We start from the raw sequence: 26,404 nt of genomic DNA on the forward strand, positions 1-26,404 counted from the left end.
TTAGCGATGACAGTACCACACGAGTAGTTAGTGGTGTACACCGACGCGTCTAAACTAGGTTTAGGCGCAGTGCTTATGCAGTGTGGTAAGGTTATTGCGTATGCGTCGAGACAGCTGAAGATTCATGAGCAGAATTATCCGACGCATGACTTGGAGTTGGCAGCGGTGATCTTCGCTTTGAAAATCTGGAGGCACTATCTGTATGGCGAGAAGTGCAAGATTTTCACAGACCACAAGAGTCTCAAGTACTTCTTCACATAGAAGGAGTTGAACATGAGACAGCGCAGATGGTTGGAGTTGGTGAAGGACTATGATTGTGACATTAGCTACCATCCGGGTAAAGCTAATGTAGTGGCCGATGCTTTGAGTCGAAAGTCGTCAGTGGTATCATGTTTGACCGTACAGTTACCACTACAGAGCGAGATTCAGAGATTCGGCTTGGAGTGTTATCCGAGTGGCCATGCACCGAGCTAGTCAGTGCTGACGGTGCAGCCAGTTCTGCGAGATCGGATTAGAGAGGGACAGTCTACTGATGAGGAGTTACAGCGATGGAGACAGAGAGATGAGGCTAGAGGTAATCTCTTGTATACAGTGGAGGATGGTATCGTTCAGTACCGTGGGAGGATGTGGGTACCGAACGTCGATCAGTTGAGAGCTGAGATTTTAGCAGAGGCTCACACATCTCCGTACTCCATTCACCCCGGAAGTACGAAGATGTACAAGGACTTGCAGTTAGTGTATTGGTGGCCCGGGATGAAGAGTGACATCGGGAGAGTGGTGTTAGAGTGCTTGACTTGTCAGCAAGTCAAGGCAGAGCATCAGCGTCTAGCAGGACTTCTTAGACCTCTTCCTATTTCGGAATGGAAATGGGAGAATATTACGATGGACTTTGTGGTGGGCTTACCGAGGAGTGCCAGAGGTTGTACAGCGATTTGGGTGATTATGGATAGACTCACCAAGTCAGCTCATTTCTTGCCGGTGAGGACTACTTATACTTTGACACAGTATGCAGAGCCTTACATCAGAGATATTGTTAGACTGCATGGCATACCAGTGTCTATTGTGTCAGACAGAGATCCGAGATTCACCTCAGCGTTTTGGAAGAGTCTGCACACAGCTTTGGGGACTAGGCTTTTGTTCAGTACAGCATTTCATCCCTAGACAGATGGTCAGTCTGAGAGGGTGATCCAGGTTCTCGAGGATCTTCTGAGAGCTTGTGTCATTGATTTTCGGGGCTCTTGGGAGACTAGACTGCCATTAGTGGAGTTTACCTATAACAACAGTTTTCAGTCGTCTATAGGTATGACTCCTTATGCAGCATTGTATGGGAGGAGATGTAGATCTCCTCTGCATTGGGATGAGGTTGGTGAGAGGATTTTGCTGGGTCCTGAGATTGTGCAGCAGACAGCTGACATTGTGACTCAGATTCGAGATAGGATGAGGACTGCTCAGAGTCGGCAGAAGAGTTATGCAGATGTTAGACGACGAGATTTGGAGTTCGCTGTAGGTGATCACGTATTTCTGAAGGTGTCACTATGAAGGGAGTAATGCGTTTTGGCCGGAGGGGCAAGCTTAATCCGAGGTATATAGGGCCATTCGAGATCTTGGAGAGAGTTGGCACGTTGGCCTATCGTTTAGCTCTACCTCCAGGGCTAGCGGCAGTGCACAACGTTTTCCATGTATCCATGCTTCGGAGATATGTCTCCAACCCGTCGCATGTGTTGGATTTCGAGCCCTTACAGTTGCCACCAGATCTAGTGTATGAGAAGAGGCCAGTACGGATCTTGGCTAGGGAGGAGCGGAGGCTTAGGACGCGGGTCATACCGATGGTCAGAGTCCAGTGGCTGAATCACTCGGAGGAGGAAGCTACTTGGGAGACCGAGGCAGATACGAAGACTCGCTACCCGGAGTTGTTCGGGTAAGTACTTTAATTTCGAGGACGAAATTCAATTTAAGGGGGGGAGAATTGTAACACCCGGTATTTTTAAATACGTAAATCCGCATGCATAATTAGGGTATTTAATTATTTAAATTTTAGATTTATGGGTTAAATAATTTTGTGAATTATTTGTGCATGATTTAATTTATTTTTAAGCCATTTAACCCATAATTAGTGATTTTTATGATTTTTAGTATTTTAATTATTTGATCGCGTAGACGGGACCGTGGACGGACGAGATGACAACTTTCCACCCAAATTATTTTATGAGCCTTTTTAGAGCCCTAAAATATTATTTTGAGTTTTTATTATCTCAAAATTTTAAGTATTTAATTTTATATAATTTTAGGAGTCCATTTTATTCAAAATTAGCCAAAATATTGACTTTTTATTATTTTTAAAATTCCCTTAATTTAATATTTCGGGATTTTATTTTTAGTATCAGATTTTTAAGTATTAGTTGAACTTATAAGTTATATATTTTAGTATTTAAAATCATTATTTATATTTTAATTATCCTAAAACCTATTTTAATTAAAATAAAACTCTAAACCTAATCTACCCCAAACCCTTAACCGATCACTCACCCTCTTAGCCGCCTCCCTCCCCTCCATATTCCTCTTCTTCACCTAGCAATCCTCGAAAAACTCCATAGCTCGTTTTTGAAGGTCCGAAGCTCGTCGTCGTCGTCCCGTCGTCCCGGAAACGTCCTACGCACTTAGCTCTTTATTTGCATCGGTGAAAGGCATGATTTCTTCTCTATTTTCGTACAACATCAGTGATATAGGGTGTGTGTGTGTATGCATCAGTTTTTATGCAAGGATTTCAGAAAATAACCGAGATGTGTTTGATGTATGCGCTTGGTGCTTGAAATTGTAATCATGTTCACCATTTTTTTAACATGGATCGGTCCAGGACGGTTGCTGATGGTTCGTGGGTTCTGTTAGGGTCCTTAGAGTCGAACCATGGCAGGGCTTGGGTCTGAGAAGGGCTAGACCGATCGGGTTTGTGGTGAGGTGTGCAGATCGGCGCAGGTTAGGGTTTGGGAGAAAGGGGTTTCGGCTTAGTGGCTTGGGCTGCATGGGGTCGGACCCATGGGCAGGTTAGGTCCGGCAGGACCTTGGGAAGGTCCTGCCGGCGGCGGTCCGGCCAGTGGTGGCCGAACTGGTGCGGCAGCAGCCCTTGAAGGGCTGCTGCACGCAGCCGAGAGCAATTGAGAGAGGGGGGGGAATCGGGTTGGGCTTATTTCGGGTCTGGGCCGGGTCTGAGTGGTCCGGGTCGGGTCAGTAATGTAGTGGGTCGGGTTTGTGGGTTCGGATCCGGGTTTGGTGGGCCGGGCTCGAGTCTTTTTATTTTTAAAATATTTTATGAATTAAGGGATTTTTGGGTCTATTAATTTGACATAAAATTATTTGGACTCCCAAATAATTTTATTTGGGTTTTTAAAATTTTAATTAAGTTAGTCCATTAATTTTATGGGCTTTTGAGCCCATAAAAGTTATTGGTCCAGTCTTTGGGTTTTTGGGCCCATTGGGCCAGTTTAAGTTGTTATTGGGCTTAGAATGTTTAAAGTGGGCTTTAATTATTTAATTGGGATTAGAATAATTTTTATTGGGCTTAAGTATGTTATTGGGCCAGTCTCAGTGTTAATGGGCCAGATTTAAGTAAATGGGCTTGAGTGTTAGGGCCAGCAGTCCAGGACCATCCGTGAGAAATTTGCATGTGTCCCGATTATATATTTAATTATTATTATGTATTTAAGTTATTTTTATATTTATATGTTAGTATAAAATTTAAATTAAATATATATGAAGGACACACATTTTATTTAAGTATATGCATTCATGAAATAATATTTTATGCATGCTTTAATGTTTAAGGTTGAGCAAGAAAATATTTTATGTTGGAAGTTGAAGTAGTGTGACAATTTAAGGAGGATTCGTCCCCATATGATTGAAGGGCGGTTTATTGCCAATTTAAGAGGTGATTCGTCACCGGCCACGTACGTTGGTTTTCACGCTGATCAGTATTTAATGTATGATTTAAGGTTACACTACGGATACAACCATGCGATGTTAGAAAATTAATTGCTCAACAATGTTATGTATCATGTTATTTAAGTTTATTTAAGTTAAGTTATGTTATGTAATTTTTAAGCATGCTCATTCATGTATATGTATGTATTAGTATTTAATTGATTTAAATTATTTTAAACCTTTGTTATGTTAGCATGTTGGGCCTCTAGGCTCACTACACTGGTATGGTGCAGGTGAGTACATAGAGGAGGATGTAGCTCCCACCGGAGGCGAGGATGTATGAGCGGACATGCAGTGACCCCGTGACCGTGATAGATGTCTGAGTCACGTGCATGTTTTTGAATATTTTAGCATGATACATTTTTATTATTTTTTTTAGTGGTTGTGAGGTTAGAATATTTTATTAACTATTTTCAGTGCATGCAAATTTTATTCATTTTATTTATGCAGTATTTTTAATTAAATGTTTGACTCAGATATTTATTTTATTTTTAAGAATGCATTTTTATTTAAGTATTTAATTGTTTATTTATTTATTTATTTATTTATTTTAAATATTTTTATTCTGTGCATATATGTACATATTTTATTTAGTAAGTATATATAAAAAAAAAAATTTCCGCATATTTATTTATTATAGAGTTAGGGTCGTTTCATGCGTCTTCCTCAAACCCCTAGTAGCCTCAAACTGAAACGGTTCTCCTCCCTTTGGTCTGACCAACACTGACCTCTGCTGAAAGTCGATCACCACTACATTCTTTGTCATCCATTACATCCCGAGAATCAAGTCGAACTCAGACATGGGCAATACAATCAAGTCTGCAACTACTGATTGCCCTTTCAACAGAAGTTCAAGATTCCTCACCATTCTCCTACTGGACAGTTCTTCCTCTGATGGGATTGTCACTGTGAATCCACCAAATAGATCCTCGCACTCAATACTCCGCTTGCGGGTAAAAGACTCCGAAATAAAAGAGTGTATAGCCCCCGAGTCTAACAAGGATCTAGTGGCCACACCGGCTACTAAAATTCTACCTGCATTAAAGGTGATTACAACCACGGAAAGATTGAAAGCAATTTAAGACAAGTCTTACTTAGGTTCATCCTAATTCATCGAGTTCCCAAAAACCAAAATTACTCATGCCAACACAGATAACTATCACAAAGCATGCAACATAATAAGTTCACATTCCCAAAAAGAAAAGCTCAAAATCTAAAATTGCATCTACGAATCAATTAAATCACCCTTAATCCAAAAGCTCTAAATATTACCTGTGACGAGCGTGGTATCAGGATCGACCTCCTCGGTCTGCATCACAAACACCCTCCCCTAACTCGGCATGGCGCGCAATGGAAAATCTGAAACCACGTGTCTTGGCTTCTTGCATCGATAACAAACTCAGGTACCTGCCAGTCACTGTCCATGATGAGCACGGTGGCATTTCGGGCATACAGGCTTCTCCCTATCCTTGGGAGCAGCGGGTCTCGGTGTCTGCTGACCCTGGGGTCGCTGAACATGATGACCCTGGGGCCTAGGGGATGGATGCCCCTGAGGTCTAAAGGGTCCCTGCTGACGCTGCGGCCCCAAGAATGGCCTCTTCCCATGCTACTGCTGTGAACCATGAGATGGTAGCGGCCTCTTACTCTGCGCCTCAGCGCTGATATCCTTCAAAGTCTGCTTAGACCTCAAAGCTCGTCTGAGCGCCAAATCATAGTCAACTGGCTCCGCCATGAGCACATCTCAACGGATAGTGGGCCGTAGCCCAACTATAAAGTGCTGGAGCTTCTCCGCCTCATCGTCCCCAATCAAAGGCACAAAGTGTCAACCTCGCTCAAATTTCACCACAAACTCAGCCACTGATAAGTCTCCCTGTAGCATGCTTAAAAACTCCGTCTTCAAACGGGCCCTTACATCCGCAGTGAAATACTATTCAAAGAAAATTCTCCTAAACTCAGCCCAAGGCAGGGTAGCCGTGTCCACTGTCTTCTCAATTCCCTCCCACCAGAGGGCAGCATCATCCTGGAGGTGAAAGATAGCACAACAGACTTGATCCGGATCTCCCAACTGCATATACTGGAAGATCACCTCGAGCGAACGAATCCATCCTTCCGCTACCAGTGGATCAGTGGTGCCAGCGAAATCCTTCGGATTCATCTTTCTAAACTGCTCATAAATAGTCCCAAGTCCAGCCCTCGGAGCGTCCACATTCCGCTCTAGGATACGGGCTAAGCCCGCTAGCACCTGCGTCCCGACATCTGCAGCTGGTGGAGGTGGCGGCGGTGGAGGAGGCGGTGGAGGTGGAGGAGGTAGTGGCTGCGGAGCACGTCCACGATGAGTGGCCATCTGTACGCAAGTTCAAATTCCCACATTCAAATTTCATGCCTTAGAAAAAGATTTCTTTAAACTTTTACAAGCTCGAAAATTAAAAGGATAAGCAAAAATGAACTTAAAAAAATAGAAATTATTGCAATTAAATCTTACAGACTTTGAGGCGAGATCCCTTTGAGTTTCGGCAACCGGTAGTAGGCACAGACCAAACCAAGACCATGCTCTGATACCAACTGAAACGACTAACTACTACTACTCAAATAAATAAAAAAGAATAATACGCGGGTTTTCAAAAATTTGCTAAAAATTTCGGCATGACCCGTTTGTTCATGGAACAAACCACCAAACACAGACAGCAGTTCAAAATAATTTAAATAAAAACTCCCAAACATTCCAACAAGTTCCAAAGCAAAGTAACATGACAACGGAGTGCCACACCGGGCAACCACGAGTAAAAGCGATACAAGACAAATGTTCTTACGCAGGGAAACACATCCCGCTACCAAATAAAACAAGAAAGTAGAAATGTAATTTATTACAGACTCTCAAACTGAAATGACACAGCAGAATAATAAATGGAGCCACGGTCATAGGCTTGCACCTCCGAGAACCTCACCCAGGGAATCCTGCTCCTCAGCCCACTAATACTTGTCCTCACCTGAAAGTAGGAAGCAGAGGGGTGAGTCTAAAAGACTCAGCATGACAATGGGGGGTGGGGGGGGGGGGGATAACGAGTACTACATAGGTACAAGCACACACAGAATTTAAAATAGTGCATAACAAAATAATCGTTAGTGCCCCTGAACTTAAAAGTAATGAACATGTATAAAGAATAAATGCATGAATATGACATGTGCAAGCCTAAGTCAAATAACTCAATGAATAGCATAAAATGTACTGAACATTGTCATATGAATTTTGAGTGAACTCAGATCCATGAATTGTGACTCTGTGATTGCGATCATGATCATGGCTATAGTGCACAATGCCGCAAGGAGGTCGAGATGAAACCCAACCCGATCTTGCCCTATATTGGTAAGGGAGACCAGAATATCTCCGGCCCGACACAAACACATGCTAAGGTAAGGAAACCCATAATGATTTGGTAAAGGAGGCCAAAACGTCTTTCAGCCCCACACGAACACATGAATATGTAGTCACAACCATCTAACTTCGATCAAAAATATTGCTTTCCTTTATTGAATTTGAGACTTAGCATGCACATGCTGATGTAAAGTTTACAAAAATTTTGACTCAATGAACATGCAAAGGACTCGAGAGTGAATGTCTAGAAATGGTGATTTAGGGAAGTACCAAGGGCGGGAGTCTAAACCATGGTTAAACCACTAAGGTAAAAGGAGCGGTACGCCCTACAATCTTATAACTCACTCGATACTTGCCCAAAAGAGATTCTGCTTGAAACAACACTTCCCTAATCTCTTAAGTTAATTCCAGTCCCGTACCCTTAACCCGAGTCTGTTTCTATACTTGACTTAAAAGCTCACACCCAAACAGAAATATGTTTGCCTAAAATACTGCTCCTCTAAAGACTTAATGCTTAAAGCTTAGGGAAAACTCAATCAAATTGAATTCCGTTCAAAACGTCAACTCCCTAGCGTTATAAGGTATCCACCAGCCCCGAGCCCTTCACCGAATCCAGCCCCTTACCCTGCTGTGAACTCGCAAAAACAACTGGACAGCAACAAGGTCTACAAATATTCTGCTCAACAACCCTTCCTCAATCCAATCCAAAACCTACCAAACTGTCCTCCGATCCTCAAGCCACTATCCTATCGTCAATGCCAACCCCTAGGCTCATCCAAAAACCCCTTACCAATCGCCATAATCCCCTTGCTATTGCTCAATCTCGGGCAACCCAAAAACAGCCCTTAGTTACTACCAAAAATTCGAACAGCCCCTCTCCCAACCTCAAATCACATCCGACTCATTCTATTGCTACCACGTGAACTACATATCACCCGGGGTAGCTCCTAAATATCCACACCAATCAACACCATCAATAAACACAAAGAAAATTTAAACATGAAAGCCAACATATTACTGGGATTCTAAAAAATGCACTAGCATGATTAACATTCATTCCAAATCTTTAAAATCGATTAATCTATACATATGATCATCATACAATCGACTACAATCAAAATCCCAAGCAAGAGTCGATCGGCCGTGAGAAAGAAAACAACACCGGGCACACATTCATCGTTTCATTTAAAAAAAAATCGAAAATGGGGAAATGCAACATATAATACCAAATGCAACACGCAATAATCATATATAAAATGCAAGGAATAAACCACAATCTTGCCTAGCTAGATTAAACAAAAATCGATGAACCCAAGGAAAATGGATGCTGCGGCCGAGAGCAAGGCTGAGAAAAAAAAAATCTGGAGAAAAGCCGAGAAACAACGACCACGAGCTTCCCTTCTAGCTATCCATGGAGCGATTCTGAAGAAAAATCGAAGCTAGAGGGGCTTGGTGAAGATCCGAAGGAGAGGAATGAAGAACAGGGGAAACACTCCTCTCTCGGCATGTGTGTGTTGTGCGATAATATGTGCATTTGTTTAGGTGTTAGTGTGTGTATGTGTTTTAAAAGCTAGGGTTAAATCCAAACCTAGGTGAAAATGTCAATTAAAATTTAAAGTGTTTAACTAAGGTGATAACTTTGCATTCCTAAATTAGTTCGCACAAAAATACACACTAGGATTTCCCAAATCAAAATAAAAGATCGAATTCGATAGCCCAGAAATTAAAATACTAGTCCTCGCAGAGATTTAAAAGAAATAGCTCAAGAGGGCGGGAAAAATTAAATTTAAAAGCGACTGTTCACCGAAAATTTAAAATAATTAAATAATATAAAATTTAAAACTGATTTAAGCAATTACATACCGAAAATTAAAAATTATAATTATTAAAACAGGTTTAGGCACAAAACTCAAATTATGGAAATTCTAGGCGTCACAGATGGCTTAATCAAAGCAACTGTCAAATTTATTTTTGAAAAAATCAAATATAAGTACAAAAATTATTTAAAATGATTTGGGATGGCAATGGGACGGGGCTGGGACGAAGATGCCCCGTCCCCGCATACAAAACTCGTCCCCATAACCTCCCCATTCACCGTTATTTTTAATCGCGGATTCTCCATCCCCATAATCGCAGAAACTAAATCCATGTTCCCGACCCCATACCCGAATATATATATATATTTTTAGTAAATTTTATTGTAAAATCAATAAAAAAAAATTTGATGTAAACAATTTTGATTGTAAAATTAAAATTTAACATTAATAAACCTCGCAAAACAATAATATCAAATCTAACATAATAATCAATACCCCTCCGAAGAAACCGCATGATGAGAAATTCACTACACTAGTCCTTGCTTTCTTTCGTATTGGCCCTATTGTGGTACCAGCAAATGGAAGATTATATTATTAATTCTTGAATCGATAATGGGCAACCAGAACGTTATGAACGAATATTCACAATCCAACAAAAAAAATAGAAATCCTTTAAAGCCACGATCTCTGCCATAACTATATATTTCAGCTATGTGATATTGTCTCATTACACCCTCTTCTCCTTAGTATGGTTCTTCCCACAATTAAAACAACATGTCGACTCCACGGTGATGGACCATGATAAATAGCCTTACAATTGACATAATATTATGTTATTACGTATACAAAAAATAAATAAACAAATATTTATTTATTTTACCTCACGATAATGATAGAGACTCCCATAAAAATAAAGTCTTGCAATAACAGGATATAATTTTACAATTTCCAGTACGTGATCTTTTTCCAAAATCCAATTGGATTCTATGCCACATCTCATTGCCTGTAAAAACCAAAAAGTTAATCAATTAACTATATCTTTATAAAGCAATGTTAATAAAATCTTACCTTCTCATCGTAATTAGACATGAAACGTTTGAGCGATGGGTTATAACAAACTATCATTCCTTGCACCCCAAAAGTAGCTATATAATTCAGATATGCTCTTGCATAGATCCTAGGAATTTATTGGATCCTGATGTAACATGCAGGCATAGGTAACACCGCCAACTTTAAATATAAATGATTTTATAACTTATTTATATCTAAAAAATAATTTCCGCACCATGTCTCTCTTCCCCGTTTCATGATTTTAATATTGTGTATTTTAAACAACATTTCTACTGTTGCGACAACAAAAAAAAAAAAAAAGCGCAAGTTCCAATAGAACCATGATCACGAACTGGAGATAAAAAAATGCGCTGAAAGAAAAATATACTCCATGACTTCAATTCCGTCTTTGAAGTAGTATCCAAGCACATAATGATATATGAATTGGTCAAAGCAACTGTCAAATTATTTTTTGAAAAAATCAAATATAAGTATAAAAATTATTTAAAATGATTTGGGATGGCAATAGGACGGGGCTGAGAATGGGATGCCCCGTCCCCGCATACAAAACTCGTCCCTATAACCACCCCATTCACCATTATTTTTAATCGCGGATTCTCCATCCCCATACCCGCAGGAACTTAATCCACGTTCCCGACCCCATACCCGAATATATGTATATATATAAGTATATATATTTTTAGTAAATTTTATTGTAAATTTATAAAAAAAAATTGCTGTGAACAATTTTGATTGTAAAATTAAAATTTAACATTAATAAACCTCGCAAAACAATCATATCAAATCTAACATAATAATGAATACCTCTCCAAAAAGACCGCAGGATGTGAAATTCACTGCACTTGTCCTTGCTTTCTTTCATATTGGCCTTATTGTGGCACCACCAAATGGAAGATTATATTATTATTTATTGAATCGATAATGGGCAACCAAAACGTTATGAACGAATATTCAAAATCCAACGACAGAAATAGAAATCCTTGAAAGCCAATATCTCTGCCATAACTATATATTTTAAGTTATAAGATATTGTCTCATTACATCCTCTTCTCCTTAGTATGGTTCTTCCCACGATTAAAACAGCATGTCGACTCCACGGTGATGGACCAAGATAAATAGCCTTACAATTGACATAATATTATGTTATTATATACACATAAAATAAATAACCAAATATTTATTTATTTTACCTCATGATAATGAAGGAGAATCCCATAAAAATAAAGCCTTGCAATAACAGGATATAATTTTACACATTTCAGTACATGTTCTTTCTCCAAAATCCAATAGGATTCTGTGCCATATCTCATTGCCTGTAAAAACCAAAATTTTAATCAATTAACTATATCTTTATAAAGTAAAGTTAATAAAATGATACTGTCTCATCGTAATTAGACACGAAACTTTTGAGCGGCGGATTAGTACGAACTATCATTCCTTGCAGCCCAAAAGTAGCTATATAATTTAGATATACTCTTGCATAGATCCTAGGAATTCATTGGATCCTGATGTAACATACGGGCATATGGAACACAGTCAACTTTAAATAATCATGGTTATATAACTTATTTATATCTAAAAAATAATCTCCTTGCCACGTCTCTCTTCCCCGTTTCTTGATTTTAAAATTATGTATTTTAAACAACATTTCTACTGCTGCGACAAAAAAGACAAATGCGCAAGTTCCAATAGAACCATGATCACGAACTGGAGATAAAAATCGTGTTGAATGATAGATGACCTGGTCAAAGAACCTTCAAATTTGTTTTTGAAAAAATCAAGTATAAGTATAAAAATTATTTAAAAGTAATTTGGAATGGCAATGGGCCTGGGCCGGGCGGGAAAGGGGATGTCCCGTCCCCGGATACAAAACCCGTCCCCATACCCGCCCCATTCACCGTTATTTTTATTTGGGATTCTCCTTCCCCATACCCGAAGGAACTTAATCCACATTCCCGACCCCAAACCCGAATATATATTTAAGTATATATTTTTTAGTTTTATTTTTATATATATTGTTACTAAATGTTATCGTAAAATTTATAAATTTTTTTTTGATGTAAACAATTTTGATTGTAAAATTAAAATTTAACATTAATCAACCTCGCAAAACAATAATATCAAATCAAACATAATAATCAATACCTCTCCGAAAAGACTGCAGGATGTGAAATTTACTTCACTAGTCCTTGCTTTCTTTCGTATTGGTTCTATTGTGGTACCACCAAATAGAAGAATATATTATTAATCCTTGAGTCGATAATGGGCAACCAAAACATTATGAACGAATATTCCCAATCCAACGACAAAAATATAAATCCATGAAAGCCACTATCCCTGCCATGACTATATGTTTTCAGCTATAAGATATTGTCTCAGTACACCCTCTTGTCCTTAGTATGGTTCTTCCCACGTTTAAAACAACATGTCGACTCGACGATGATGGACCATGATTATAAATAGCCTTACAATTGACATAATATTATGTTATTATATATACAAAAAAATAAATAAATATTTATTTATTTAACTCACGATAATGAAGAAAACTCCCATAAAAATAAAGCCTAGCAATAACTCAATATAATTCTACACATTCCAGTACGTGTTCTTTCAACAAAATCCAATAGGATTATGTTCCATATCTCGTTTCCTGTAAAAACAAAAAATTTAATAAATTAACTATATCTTTATAAAGTAAAGTTAATAAAATCATATCGTCTCATCGTAATTAGACACGAAACTTTTAAGCGACGTGTTTGTAAAAACTATCATTACTTGCAGCCCAAAAGTAGATATATAATTCAGATATGCACTAGCATAGATCATAGTAATTCGGTGGATCCTAATGTAACATGCGGGCGTTGGGAACACCCGCCAACTTTAAATATAAATGATTATATAACTTATTTATATCTAAAAAATAATCTCCGCGCCACGTCTCTCTTCCTGTTTCATGATTTTAAAATTATGTATTTTAAATTACATTTCTACTACTGCGACAACAAAGACAAATGCGCAAGTTCCAATAGAACCATGATTATGAACTAGAGATAAAAATCGCGTTGAAAGGAAAATGTACTTCACGACTTCAATTCCATCTCAGAAGTAGAATCCAAACACATAATGATAGAATGATTGGTCAAAGCAACAATCAAATTTTATTTTGAAAAAATAAAATATAAGTATAAAAATTATTTAAAAGTAATTTGAGATGGCAATGGGACGGGGCGGGGATGGGGACGAGGATGCCCTGTCCACGCATACAAAACCCGTCCCCATAACCGCCCCATTCACCGTTATTTTTAATCACGGATTCTCCATTCCCATGCCCACAGGAACTTAATCCACGTTCCCGACCCCATACCCGAATATATATATATAAGTATATATATTTTTAGTAAATTTTAATGTAAAATTAATAAAAACAATTTGATGTAAACAATTTTGATTATAAAATTAAAATTTAACATTAATCAACCTCAAAAAACAATCATATCAAATTTAACATAATAATAAATACCTCTCCAAAAAGACCGTAGGATGTGAAATTCACTGCACTAGTTCTTGCTTTCTTTCGTATTGGCCCTATTGTGGTACCACCAAATGGAAGATTATATTATTAATTATTGAATCGATAATAGGCAACAGAACGTTATGAAAAAATGTTCACAATTAAACGAGAGGAATAGAAAAATTTGAAAGCCACTATCTCTGCCATTAGTATATATTTTCAGCTATAAGACATTGTCTCAGTACCACCACGCCCCCCCCCCCCCCCCTCCCCCTCTCCTTACTATGTTGCTTCCCACGATTAAAAGAGCATGTCGACTCCACGTTGATGGACCATGATAAATAACCTTACAATTGACATAATATTATGTTATTATATATATAAAAAATAAATAAGCAAATATTTATTTATTTTACCTCACGATAATAAAGGAGATTTCCATAAAAATAATGCCCCTCCAATAACGGGATATAATTTTATACATTCCAGTACGTGTTCTTTCTTTAAAATCCAATAGGATTCTATGTCATATCTCGTTGCCTGTAAAAACCAAAAATTTAATCAATTAACTATATCTTTATAAGGTAAAGTTAATAAAATCATACCTTCTGATCGTAATTAGACACGAAACATTTGAGCGACGGATTTGTACAAACTATCATTCCTTGCACCCCAAAAGTAGCTATATAATTTAGATATACCTTCGCAACGTATTTGTATAAACTATCATTCCTTGCACCCCAAAAGTAGCTATATAATTTAGATATAGTTTCGCATAGATCCTTAGAATTCATTAGATCCTGATGTAACATGCGGGTGTAGGGAACACCCGTCAACTTTAAACAATAATGGTTATATAACTTATTTATATCTAAAAAATAATCTCCGCACCACGTCTCTCTTCCCCGTTTCATGTACTCCACGACTTCAATTCCGTCTCTGAAGTAGTATACAAGCACATAATGTTAGATGGCTTTGTCAAAGCACCTGTCAAATTAACTTTTCAAAAAATAATATATAAGTATAAAAATTATTTAAAAGTAATTTGGAATGGCAATGGGACAGGGCGGGGACGGGCCCCGTCCCCGCATACAAAACCCGCCCCATACCCTCCCCATTCACCGTTATTTTTACTCGGAGATTCTCCATCCCCATATCCGAAGGAACTTAATCCACATTCCCGACCCTATACCCGAATATATATATTTATATAAGTATATATATATTTTTAGTTTTATTTTTATTTATATTGTTATAAATTTTATAAAAAAATTTGGTGTAAATAATTTTGATTGTAAAATTAAAATTTAACATTAATCAACCTCGCAAAACAATAATATCAAATCTAACATAATAATCAATACCTCTCCGAAAAGACCGCATGATATGAAATTCACTATACTAGTCCTTTTTTTTCTTTCGTATTCACCCTATTGTGGAACCACCAAATGGAAGATTATATTATTAATTCTTGAATCGATAATGGGCAAGCAGAACGTTATGAACGAATATTCACAATTCAACGAAAAAATAGAAATCCTTGAAAGCCACTATCCCTGTCATAACTATATATTTCAGCCATAAGACATTTTCTTAGTACACCATCTTCTCCTTAGTATGGTTCTTCCCACGATTAAAACAGTATGTCGACTCCACGGTGATAGACCATGATAAATAGCCTTACAATTGACATAATATTATGTTATTATATATACAAAAAAATATTTATTTATTTTACCTCACGATAATGAAGGAGACTCCCATAAAAATAAAGCCTTGCAATAACGGGATATAATTTTACACATGCCAGAACGTTCTTTCTCCCAAATCCAATAGGATTTTATGCCATATCTCATTGCCTGTAAAAACTAAAAATTTAATAAATTAACTATATCTTTATAAATTAAAGTTAATAAAATCATATCGTCTCATCGTAATTAGACACGAAACTTTTGAGCAACGGGTTTGTACAAACTATCATTCCTTGCAGCCCAAAAGTAGCTATATAATTCAGATACGCTCTTGCATAGATCCTAAGAATTTATTGGATCCTGATGTAACATGCGGACGTAGAGAACACCCTCCAACATTAAATATAAATGGTTATATAACTTTTTTATATCTAAAAAATAATCTTCTTGCCACGTCTCTCTTCCCCGTTTCATTATTTTAATATTATGTATTTTAAAAAACATTTCTACTGCTGCGACAACAAAGACAAATGTACAAGTTCCAATAGAACCATGATCACGAACTATATCACGCTGAAAGGAAAATTTACTCCACGACTTCAATTCCGTCTCTGAAGTAGTATCCACTCACATAATGATAGATGGATTGGTCAAAGCACTTGTCAGATTTTTCTTCTTTGAAAAAATCAAATATAAGTATAAAAATTGTTTAAAAGTAATTCGGGATGGCAATGGGACGGGAAGGGGCCCCCCACATACAAAACCCGTCCCCATACCAGCCCTATTCATCATTATTTTTAATCGCGATTTCTCCATCCCCATACACGCAAGAACTTAATCCACATTCCCGACCTCATACCCGAATATATATATATATATACATATTTTCTTTCAAGTGCCCACCTACTATGCCCACCACCATGCCCACAATGATGTGACACTATTCTATTGGATGTGATAAAGATGTGATAAACTGTAGATCCAATAAAATAGTGTCACGTCATTAGTAGGCATGGTAGGTGGGCATTTGAAAAAAACTATATATATATATATATTAGTATATATATTTTTAGTTTTATTTTTATATATATTTTTAGTAAATTTTATTGTAAAATTAATAAAAAAAATTGGTGTAAAAAAATTTTATTGTAAAATTAAAATTTAAAATTAATCAACCTCGCAAAACATTAATATCAAATCTAACATAATAATCAATACCTCTCCAAAATGACCGCATGATGTGAAATTCAATGCACTAGTCCTTGTTTTATTTCGTATTGACCCTATTGTGCTACCACCAAATGGAAGATTATATTATTAATTATTGCATCGATAAAGGGCAACCAGAACGTTTATGAACAAATGTTCACAATTGACCGACAGGAGTAGAAAAATTTGAAATCCACTATCCCTGCCAAGATTATATATTTTTAGCTATAAGATATTGTCTCATTACCCCCACCCCCCTCTCCTTACTATGTTATTTTCCACTATTAAAACAACATGTCGACTCCACGGTCATGGACCATGATAAATAACCTTACAATTGACATAATATTATGTTATTATATATACAAAAAAATAAATAAACAAATATATATTTATTTTACCTCACGATAATGAAGGAGGCTCCCATAAAAATAATGCCCCGCAATAACGGGATATAATTTTACACATTCTAGTACGTATTCTTTTTCCAAAATCCAATAGGATTCTAAGCCATATCTCGTTGCCTGTAAAAACAAAAAAATTAATCAAATAATTAAATATATCTTTATAAAGTAAAGTTAATAAAATCATACCATCTCATCCTAATTAGACACGAAACTTTTGAGCGACAGGTTCGTACAAACTATCATTCCTTGCAGCCCAAAAGTAGCTATATAATTCAGATATGCTCTTGCATAAATCCTAGGAATTCATTGGATCCTGATGTAACATGCGGGAGTAGGGAACACCCGCAAAATTTAAATATAAATGTTATATAACTTATTTATATCTAAAAAATAATCTCCGCGCCACATCTCTCTTCCCCGTTTCATGATTTTAATATTATGTATTTTAAACAACATTTCTACTACTGCGACAACAAAGACAAATATACAAGTTCCAATAAAACCATGATCACGAACTGGAGATAAAAATCGCGCTGAAAGAAAAATGTACTCCACGACTTCAGTTCCATCTCTAAAGTAGTATCCAAGCACATAATGATAGATGGCTTGGTCAAAGCAACAATCAAATTTTTTTCTGAAAAAATCAAATATTAAATAAAAATTATTTAAAAGTAATTTGGGATGGCAATGGGACGGGGCGGGGATGGGGATGAGATGCCCCGTCCCCGCATAAAATCCCGTCCCCATAACCTCCCCATTCACCTTTATTTTTAATCGCGGATTCTCCATCCCCATGCCCGTGGGAATATAATCCACGTTCCCGACCCCATACGCGAATATATATGTATATAAGTATATATATTTTTAGTAAATTTTATTGTAAAATTAATAAAAAAATTTTGATATAAACAATTTTGATTGTAAAATTAAAATTTAACATTAATAAACCTCGCAAAACAATAATATCAAATCTAACATAATAATGAAAACGTATCCAAAAAGACTGCAAGATGTGAAATTCACTACACTAGTCCTTGCTTTCTTTCGTATTGGCTCTATTGTGGTACCACCAAATAGAAGATTATATTATTAATTATTGAATCGATAATGGTCAACCAGACGTTATGAAAAAATGTTCACAATTGAACGACATGAATAGAAAATTTTGATAGCCACTATCCCTGCCATGAGTATATATTTTCAGCTATAAGATATTGTCTCAATACCCCCCTCTCCTTACTATGTTGCTTCCTACGATTAAAACAACATGTCGACTCCATGGTGATGGACCATGATAAATAGCCTTACAATTGACATAATATTATGTTATTATATATAAAAAATAAATAAACAAATATTTATTTATTTTACCTCACGATAATGAAGGATATTTCCATAAAAATAATGCCCCTGAAATAATGGGATATAATTTTACACATTCCAATACGTGTTCTTTCTCCAAAATCCAATAGGATTCTATGTCATATCTCGTTGCCTGTAAAAACCAAAATTATAATTAATTAACTATTTCTTTATAAAGTAGAGTTAATAAAATCATACCGTCTCATCGTAATTAGACACGAAACTTTTGAGCGACGGATTTGTACAAACTATCATTCCATGCACCCCAAAAGTAGCTATATAATTCAGATATGCTCTTGCATAGATCCTTGAATCGATATTGTGCAACCAGAACGTTATGAACAAATGTTTACAATCCAACGAAAAAAATAGAAATCCTTGAAAGTCACTATTCTGCCATTATATATTTTTTCATCTATAAGATATTGTCTCAGTACCCCCTTCTCCTTAGTATGGTGCTTCCCATGATTAAAACAACATGTCGACTCCGCGGCTTCTTCATTACTTCACTTTGTTATAAACCATCATAAATAGCCTTACAATTGACATAATATTATGTCATTATATATACAAAAAACAAATAAATAAACAAATATTTATTTATTTTACCTCGCGATAATGAAGGAAACTTCCATAAAAATAAAGTCCTGCAATAACGGGATAGAATTTTACACATTCCAGTACGTGTTCTTTCTCCAAAATCCTATAAGATTTTATGTCATATCTCGTTGCCTGTAAAAACAAAAAATTTAATCAATTAACTATATTTTTATAAAGTAAAGTTAATAAAATCATACCGTCTCATTGCATTTAGAGACAAAATTACCGAGCGACGATTTTGTACAAACTATCATGCATTTTTTGCCAAAATTAGCTATATAATATTGCATAGATTCTAGTGAATTCATTGGATTGTGATGTAACATGTGGGCGTAGGGAACACCCGCCAACTTTAAATATTAATGGTTATATAACTGATTTATATATAAAAAATAATCTTCGTGCCACGTCTCTCCTCCCGGTCTCATGATCTGCGACATCAGAGACAATTGCGCAAGTTCCAATAGAACCTGATCACGAACTGGAGATAAAAATTGTGCTGAAAGGAAAATGTACTCCACGACTTCAATTCCATTTTTGAAGTAGTATCCAAGCACATAATGATAGATGACTTGGTAAAAGCACATTTCAAATTATTTTTTTAAAAAAATCAAACTTAATTATAAAAATTATTTAAAAGTAATTTGGGATGGCAATGGGACGGAGCGGTGACGCGGATGCCCCGTCCCCGAATACAAAACTCATTTCCATACCCGTCCCATTTCCCGTTATTTTTAATTGAGATTCTCCATCCCCATACCCGCAGGAAACTTAATCAATATTCCAGACCCCATACCCAAAAATAAAAATAAGTATATATATTTTTAGTTTGACTTTTATATATATTGTTAGTAAATTTTATTGTCAAATATATTTAAAAAAATTGGTGTAAACACTTTTGATTGTAAAATTAAAATTTAACATTAATCAACCTCTCAAAAAAATCATATCAAATCTAACATAATAATTAATACCTCTCCAAAAATACCGCGGGATGTGAAATTTACACTGCACTAGTCCTAGATTTCTATCGTATTGGCCCTATTGCTACCACCAAATGGAAAATTATTAATTCTTGAATCGATAATGGGCAACAGAACGTTATGAACAAATGTTCACAATCCAACGACAAAAATAGAAATACTTGAAAGTCAGTATCCCTTCCATTACTATATATTTTCAAGTATAAGATATTGTCTCAATACCCCCCCTTCTCCTTAGTATGGTTCTTCCCACGATTAAACAGCATGTCGACTCCGCAACTTCTTCATTATTTTACTTGGTGATGGACCATGATAAATATCCATACAATTAACATAATATTATGTTATTATATATACAAAAAAATTAAACAAATATGTATTTATTTTACCTCACGATAATGAAGGAGACTCCCATAAAAATAAATTCCCTGTAATAACGAGATAGAATTTTACACATTCCAGTACGTGTACTTTCTCCAAAATCCCATAAGATTTTATGTCATATCTCGTTGTATGTAAAAAAAAAAATTTAATCAATTAAATATATCTTTATAAAGTAAAATTAATAAATCATACCATCTCATTGTAATTAGACACGAAATTTTTGAGCGACGGGTTTGTACAAACTATCATGTCTTTCAGCCCAAAAGTAGCTATATAATTCAGATATGCTCTTGCATCGATACAAGTGAATTCATTGGATTCTGATGTAACATGGGCATAGAGAACACTCGCCAAATTTAAATATAAATAGTTATATAACTTATTTATATCAACAAATTAATCTCCGCACCACGTCTCTCTTTCCGGTTTCATGATTTTAATATTATGTATTATAAACAACATTTCTACTGCTGCGACAAAAAAATAAATGCACAAGTTCCAATAGAACCCTGATCACGAACTGGAGATAAAAATCGTGCTGAAAGAAAAATGTACACCACGACTTTAACTCCATCTCTAAAGTAGTATCCAAGCACATAATGATAGATGACTTGGTCAAAGCACCTGTCCAATTGTTTTTTAAAAAATCAAATATAAGTATAAAAATTATTTAAAAGTAATTAGAGATGGCAATGGGACGGAACGGGGACGGGATGAATACAAAACCTGTCCCCTTACCCGCCCCATTCAATGTTAATTTTAATCGGGGATTCTTCATCCGCATACCCGCAGGAAATTAGTCCACATTCCCGACCCCATACCCGAATATATATATATATATATATATAGATTTTTTTTATGATGCCCAACACTATGTGCCCACTTCATGCCCACCATGTACGATAGATGAGTTGACCGGTACAATAGATGAGTTAACTTGTACATGGTGGGCATGAAGTGGGCACAGAGTGTTGGGCACCATAAAAGAACTATATATATATATATATAAGTATATATTTTTAGTTTTATTTTTATATATATTGTTAGTAAATTTTATTGTAAAATACATAAAAAAATTTGGTGTAAACAATTCTTATTGTAAAATTCAAATTTAACATTAATCAACCTTTCAAAACAATCATATCAAACATAACATAATAATCAATAGCTCTCCAAAAAGACCGCAAGATGTAAAATTTACTGCACTAGTACTTGCTTTCTTTCGTATTGGCCCTATTGTGGTACCACCAAATGGAAGATTATTAATTATTGAATCGATAATGGGCAACCAAAACGTTATGAACAATTGTTCACAATCGAATGACAGGAATAGAAATCCTTGAAAGCCACTATCCCTGCCATGACTATATATTTTCATCTATAAGATATTGTCTCAGTAACCCCCCCCCCCCCCCCCCTCCTTACTATGGTGCTTACCACGATTAAAACAACATGTCGACTCTGCGGTGATGGACCATGATAAAAAGCCTTACAATTGACATAATATTATGTTATTATATATATATATATAAAAAAATAGACAAATATGTATTTATTTTAACTCACGATAACGAAGGAGACTCCCATAAAAATAAAGCCCTGCAATAACGGGATATAATTTTTCACATTCCAGTTCATGTTCTTTCTCCAAAATCCTTTAAAATTTTATGTCATATCTCGTTGCCTGTAAAAACAAAAAATTTGCGATGTTTTTTCTCAGCTATGACCATAATATTGCAAAATTATATCCAAGCATATTGGCCCGTTGGGCCAACAGCCTGCAGGGGGCATTTGTTTGAACCAAAAATAAATTTATTTCCTAGGCCAAAAAATAGAATGTGGGGCCTCGGGTTGCTAATCAAATCTTGAGGCAATTAATCACTAAACATGATTAACTAACAAAGTATCAAAGATAAATAGAACAACAATTTTTTTTTAAAAGGGGGTTGCGCTCGGGCGGTCAAAAACCGCCGCCCGAGCTCCCCTCCCTAACCCAACTCTCGGGTTGGGGATTTTTGGGCTGCGCCCGGGGTGCCAAAAAGTGCAGCTCGGGCGCTGATCTAGGCAGCCTGCTGCTTTGTTTTTCAACAGAACATTTTGATCCTTCCAACTCATTCCAATTCATGCTTTACAAGTCTAGAACATGTATAAATACAAAGAACAAGATCTAATCATGTCTACAAGCATTATCTACATCAACTAAGCAGTTTGAGTGACATCAAAAGAACTAGTTATAAACAAAACTCAACTAGTATTCTTCAAACTACTACAAGCATAATCTTCTAGCATGCTTGACAAGATCTCAAATACTTCAATTCAGCTACAAACCGAGTTCCCACATCTACAACTCTCTCACGAGCTACCCACATCGACTCTGGCCAGCTCCTGCCCCACCTGTTGCCATGTAGACATACAAAACAAGATAACAGCCGGATAACTCCGGTGAGGATATAATTCCCAGTATAAAAGACATATACATAACAGTTCAGATCAATTCAACTCTAAATACTACAAATCAAAGCTTCAAATCAATAATTCAAATCATACTTCAAATCAATATATTTATATAGCACGCTAAGGAATTAATTCATAATAAATCACTGCCATCATGATTCGTATACGATCTTGACACGGATATCCATCTATCGTATTCGTCTGACTCAAAAATAAGGTTCATGTGACCTTGGCAAAAGAATCAATTCAATTTTCTTCATATCATATATAACTCAATAAAGATCCACTACCTGAGATGGATCGACAACATCAAATTCTAAATCAAGAATAAAGAGCAACAAGTACGTGGTTTATCTGGACAACTCAAGAAGCTTCATCCTTGAGTTTCAAACCCCTGACACTCGATGTCGTCTTATACCTTTCGCTCTTAGCTTCCAAAGCTCCTCAATCTGAGAAGTTGAATCATATAAGCCCCATCAAAATTCAGCTCAATCACAATTCCCTCTTCAAGATAAAACTAGTTGCAACTCTTGCTCTATTCTATTCCGGTTTTGTCGCTGAATTCCCGAGCTCGACAAGCTTCAATACAATCTGAAATGAAATGATCACACACTATAAATATCAACAACCAACTCATCACATATTCAGCTACATCAACAAATCAATCATCATTCAAATTCAACTAAATTCTCAAGATCAAAATCACTTCAAACTTTGATCAAATTTTCATCCAATCGAATTCCAAATTCTCAATCTCACTAACCCTTCAAAAAAATCTGAATTGAAGAACAATAATGATCAACACCAAGATTCAAACTTCATCAACTCATAGTTCAATCAATCTAAACTCAAAGTCGATCAAATTCTTGAACCGACGGCATAACGGTACAAAACCGGCAACTGTAACCCATTCCCAACAAATCTAACAATCAATATACACTTCATACATCACATATCAGCATAATAGTCATCAAAACCAGAAAAATCAGTAGCCTATGTTCGAACCATTTTCTGAAATTTCATAACAATTGCATCCGTTGTCCGTTCTTCGATCCGGTTTCGCATATATATAATCACAACTAGCTCAAGAACATACATATACAATCAAATTCTGAGTTCTTCCTCATCTCAATTTCGAAATATGCTGTAAACATAATAACACTTACCCCAAATAAAAGCTCTTGAAGAGAGGTTCGTGAAGCTATGTCCGGAATTAAAATCGACCAAACGGTTCTTGAGTTATGAGAGATTGAAAATGAAAATTCCCAAAGAAACTAAGAACTCTCGACTAGCTGCTGGTTTTGATCCAAAAATCTGATATAAATATATGTAATACACGTTCATATACCTCCAATTGCCATGTGTCCAAGTCAAATTCCATTATTTGCAATTTGGCTCCTCAACTCTTCATTAATTGCGATTTAGTACTCGGCCAATCATTTAATTTAATTTCAATCCTAAATAATTTAAGAATATTAGAATTTAAATTTAAACTCCAAAAATTCTTAAATTAGATATTCTCGGATTAAAATTAAAAATTGCATTTTATCCCTTGAAACTTCGATATTTGCAAAACAGTCCCTGCTCGAGTTTCACCTCCGAATTAAATCTTTTTCATTCCCGAAACTCGAAATTCAAATCTTAAATCCCATAAATATTCAATTCAAATATTTAATCTTTTAATTTAAGAATCCCGGAATTTAAGTATCAAAATCCGTAATTCTCAAATTAAATATTCTCAACTCGGAAATTAAATCTCTAATTTCCATAAATAATATAAATTGAATATTTTTCAATATTCAAAATTTAAATCTCAAATTCCATAATTAATAACTTAATATTTTTGTGCCTTACAATTCCTCCCCTCTAAGGAATGATTTCGTCCTCGAAATCGTATTCACTCTTACTACCGAATATCTTCAGTGTAAAGCTGACTGAAGTAGTACTTACTTCAATTCTGTAAGTTTTAGATATCTTTTCATCTCTACTCATATTCTTCTCTCTGATCGCTTCAGATCATTTCTTCACTCTCCTTGTAATTACTGAACTTAATCTATATCTAAGCTGCTCTTACTTGTGATAAAATATGTATCGATCATTATGATCAATTAAAATCTTATCAACTTCACCTGATTAAAGTTTACAGGTAAAAGTTTAGCTGAAGTAATTCTTACTTCAATCATACAACTCTGAATCTCTAATATCATATCTGAATCTACCTCTGCAAATTCTTCCTTCACGTTTGCGTCTATTCTATTGTACTTAGTCAGCTGACTGGAATTTGATTTCTCTCTGAGCTATTTCTCTTTCAGATTCAGTATCTATTTCGGATATTTGAAGTAACTCAGGCTCGTATCAAATTCTACCTTTGCTGACTAAAGTACATCGGAAGAATCTCACTGATACTTCTGTAGACACGTGGATCATATCTGATCTCTCTTATCAATTCTGGAAGGATTATATCTGTCAGTAACTTCATTAACTGTATTGAAAATCTAATATAGTACAATTCAGCTTTCGTGACGACTTGTTTCTTTTTCTATAGCATTCCAAGTTTGGCTAAGAACATATATCAAGTCTACACTATCATGCTGATTATCAATTCAAAATCTGTATCAATCATACATTGTTCGTCTTTCATTCTGTACAGATCAATCTTCACATTTTCTGTCTTTTCTCAAATCACATCTGATTTGATACTTAATATTGCAGAGATACTATCTCAACATAAGAACTCTTATTTTCTTCTCATCTACTAATCAAAACACTATCTCTACATCTGTCAGGTAACTGTCACAGGAATTAAAATCATTCGATGGAAAAATCAATCAGTTGGTATCGAATCAGGTACTAGAGTTTTGAGTAACTCCTCAAAATCTGGATAGTCACCTCAGACAATCCATCGATCAGAGGTTGGAATAAAGTGAAAGCGCATACAATGTATCCAATGTAATCTAAAGTTTTCATCTCAACAATAGATTTCAATAACTCCTGTCTTTTCAAACATCTCTATCTTCTTGATAACTACCAAATCATATCTGTATTGTATCTAATACATCGCATTCTGGAATTTGTCACAATATACCTCAATTCAAATCGCAAATTAATGGCAATCTAAATAGTTTTGAATACAAATCTGTCAAAAAACTATTCGCATTTCGATTCTAAAGTGGCTAAATTGTAACATAAACCACTTGATCTCTTATTTTCTATGTCTTCCATTGGAAATCTTGATAGCCAAAATTCAATTCTGTCATATCTGCATTCATTTTCTTTCATCAAAACTGCTTTCTAACGTAGTTCATACATTTTCTGACAACTAGATGGATATTCAATATTATATATCTAGAATATCGGGCATAATCCAACGATTATTCACTACAAAATCCATCAATGATGATTTGTTGTCTTCAATTCATATCTTGATCTTGCATTCTCTATTGAACTCAAACTTCTTTCAACTCAATTCTATCTATCTTCTATCATTTTTAAGCAATTCAAACTCATTCTCAATTAATAATTTCTGATTGAGAATGCCTTTTGTTGTGATTATTGCTCGATGTA

This window comes from Henckelia pumila, chromosome 4 (assembly GCF_033568475.1).
Source record: "Henckelia pumila isolate YLH828 chromosome 4, ASM3356847v2, whole genome shotgun sequence".
Taxonomy (NCBI): domain Eukaryota; kingdom Viridiplantae; phylum Streptophyta; class Magnoliopsida; order Lamiales; family Gesneriaceae; genus Henckelia; species Henckelia pumila.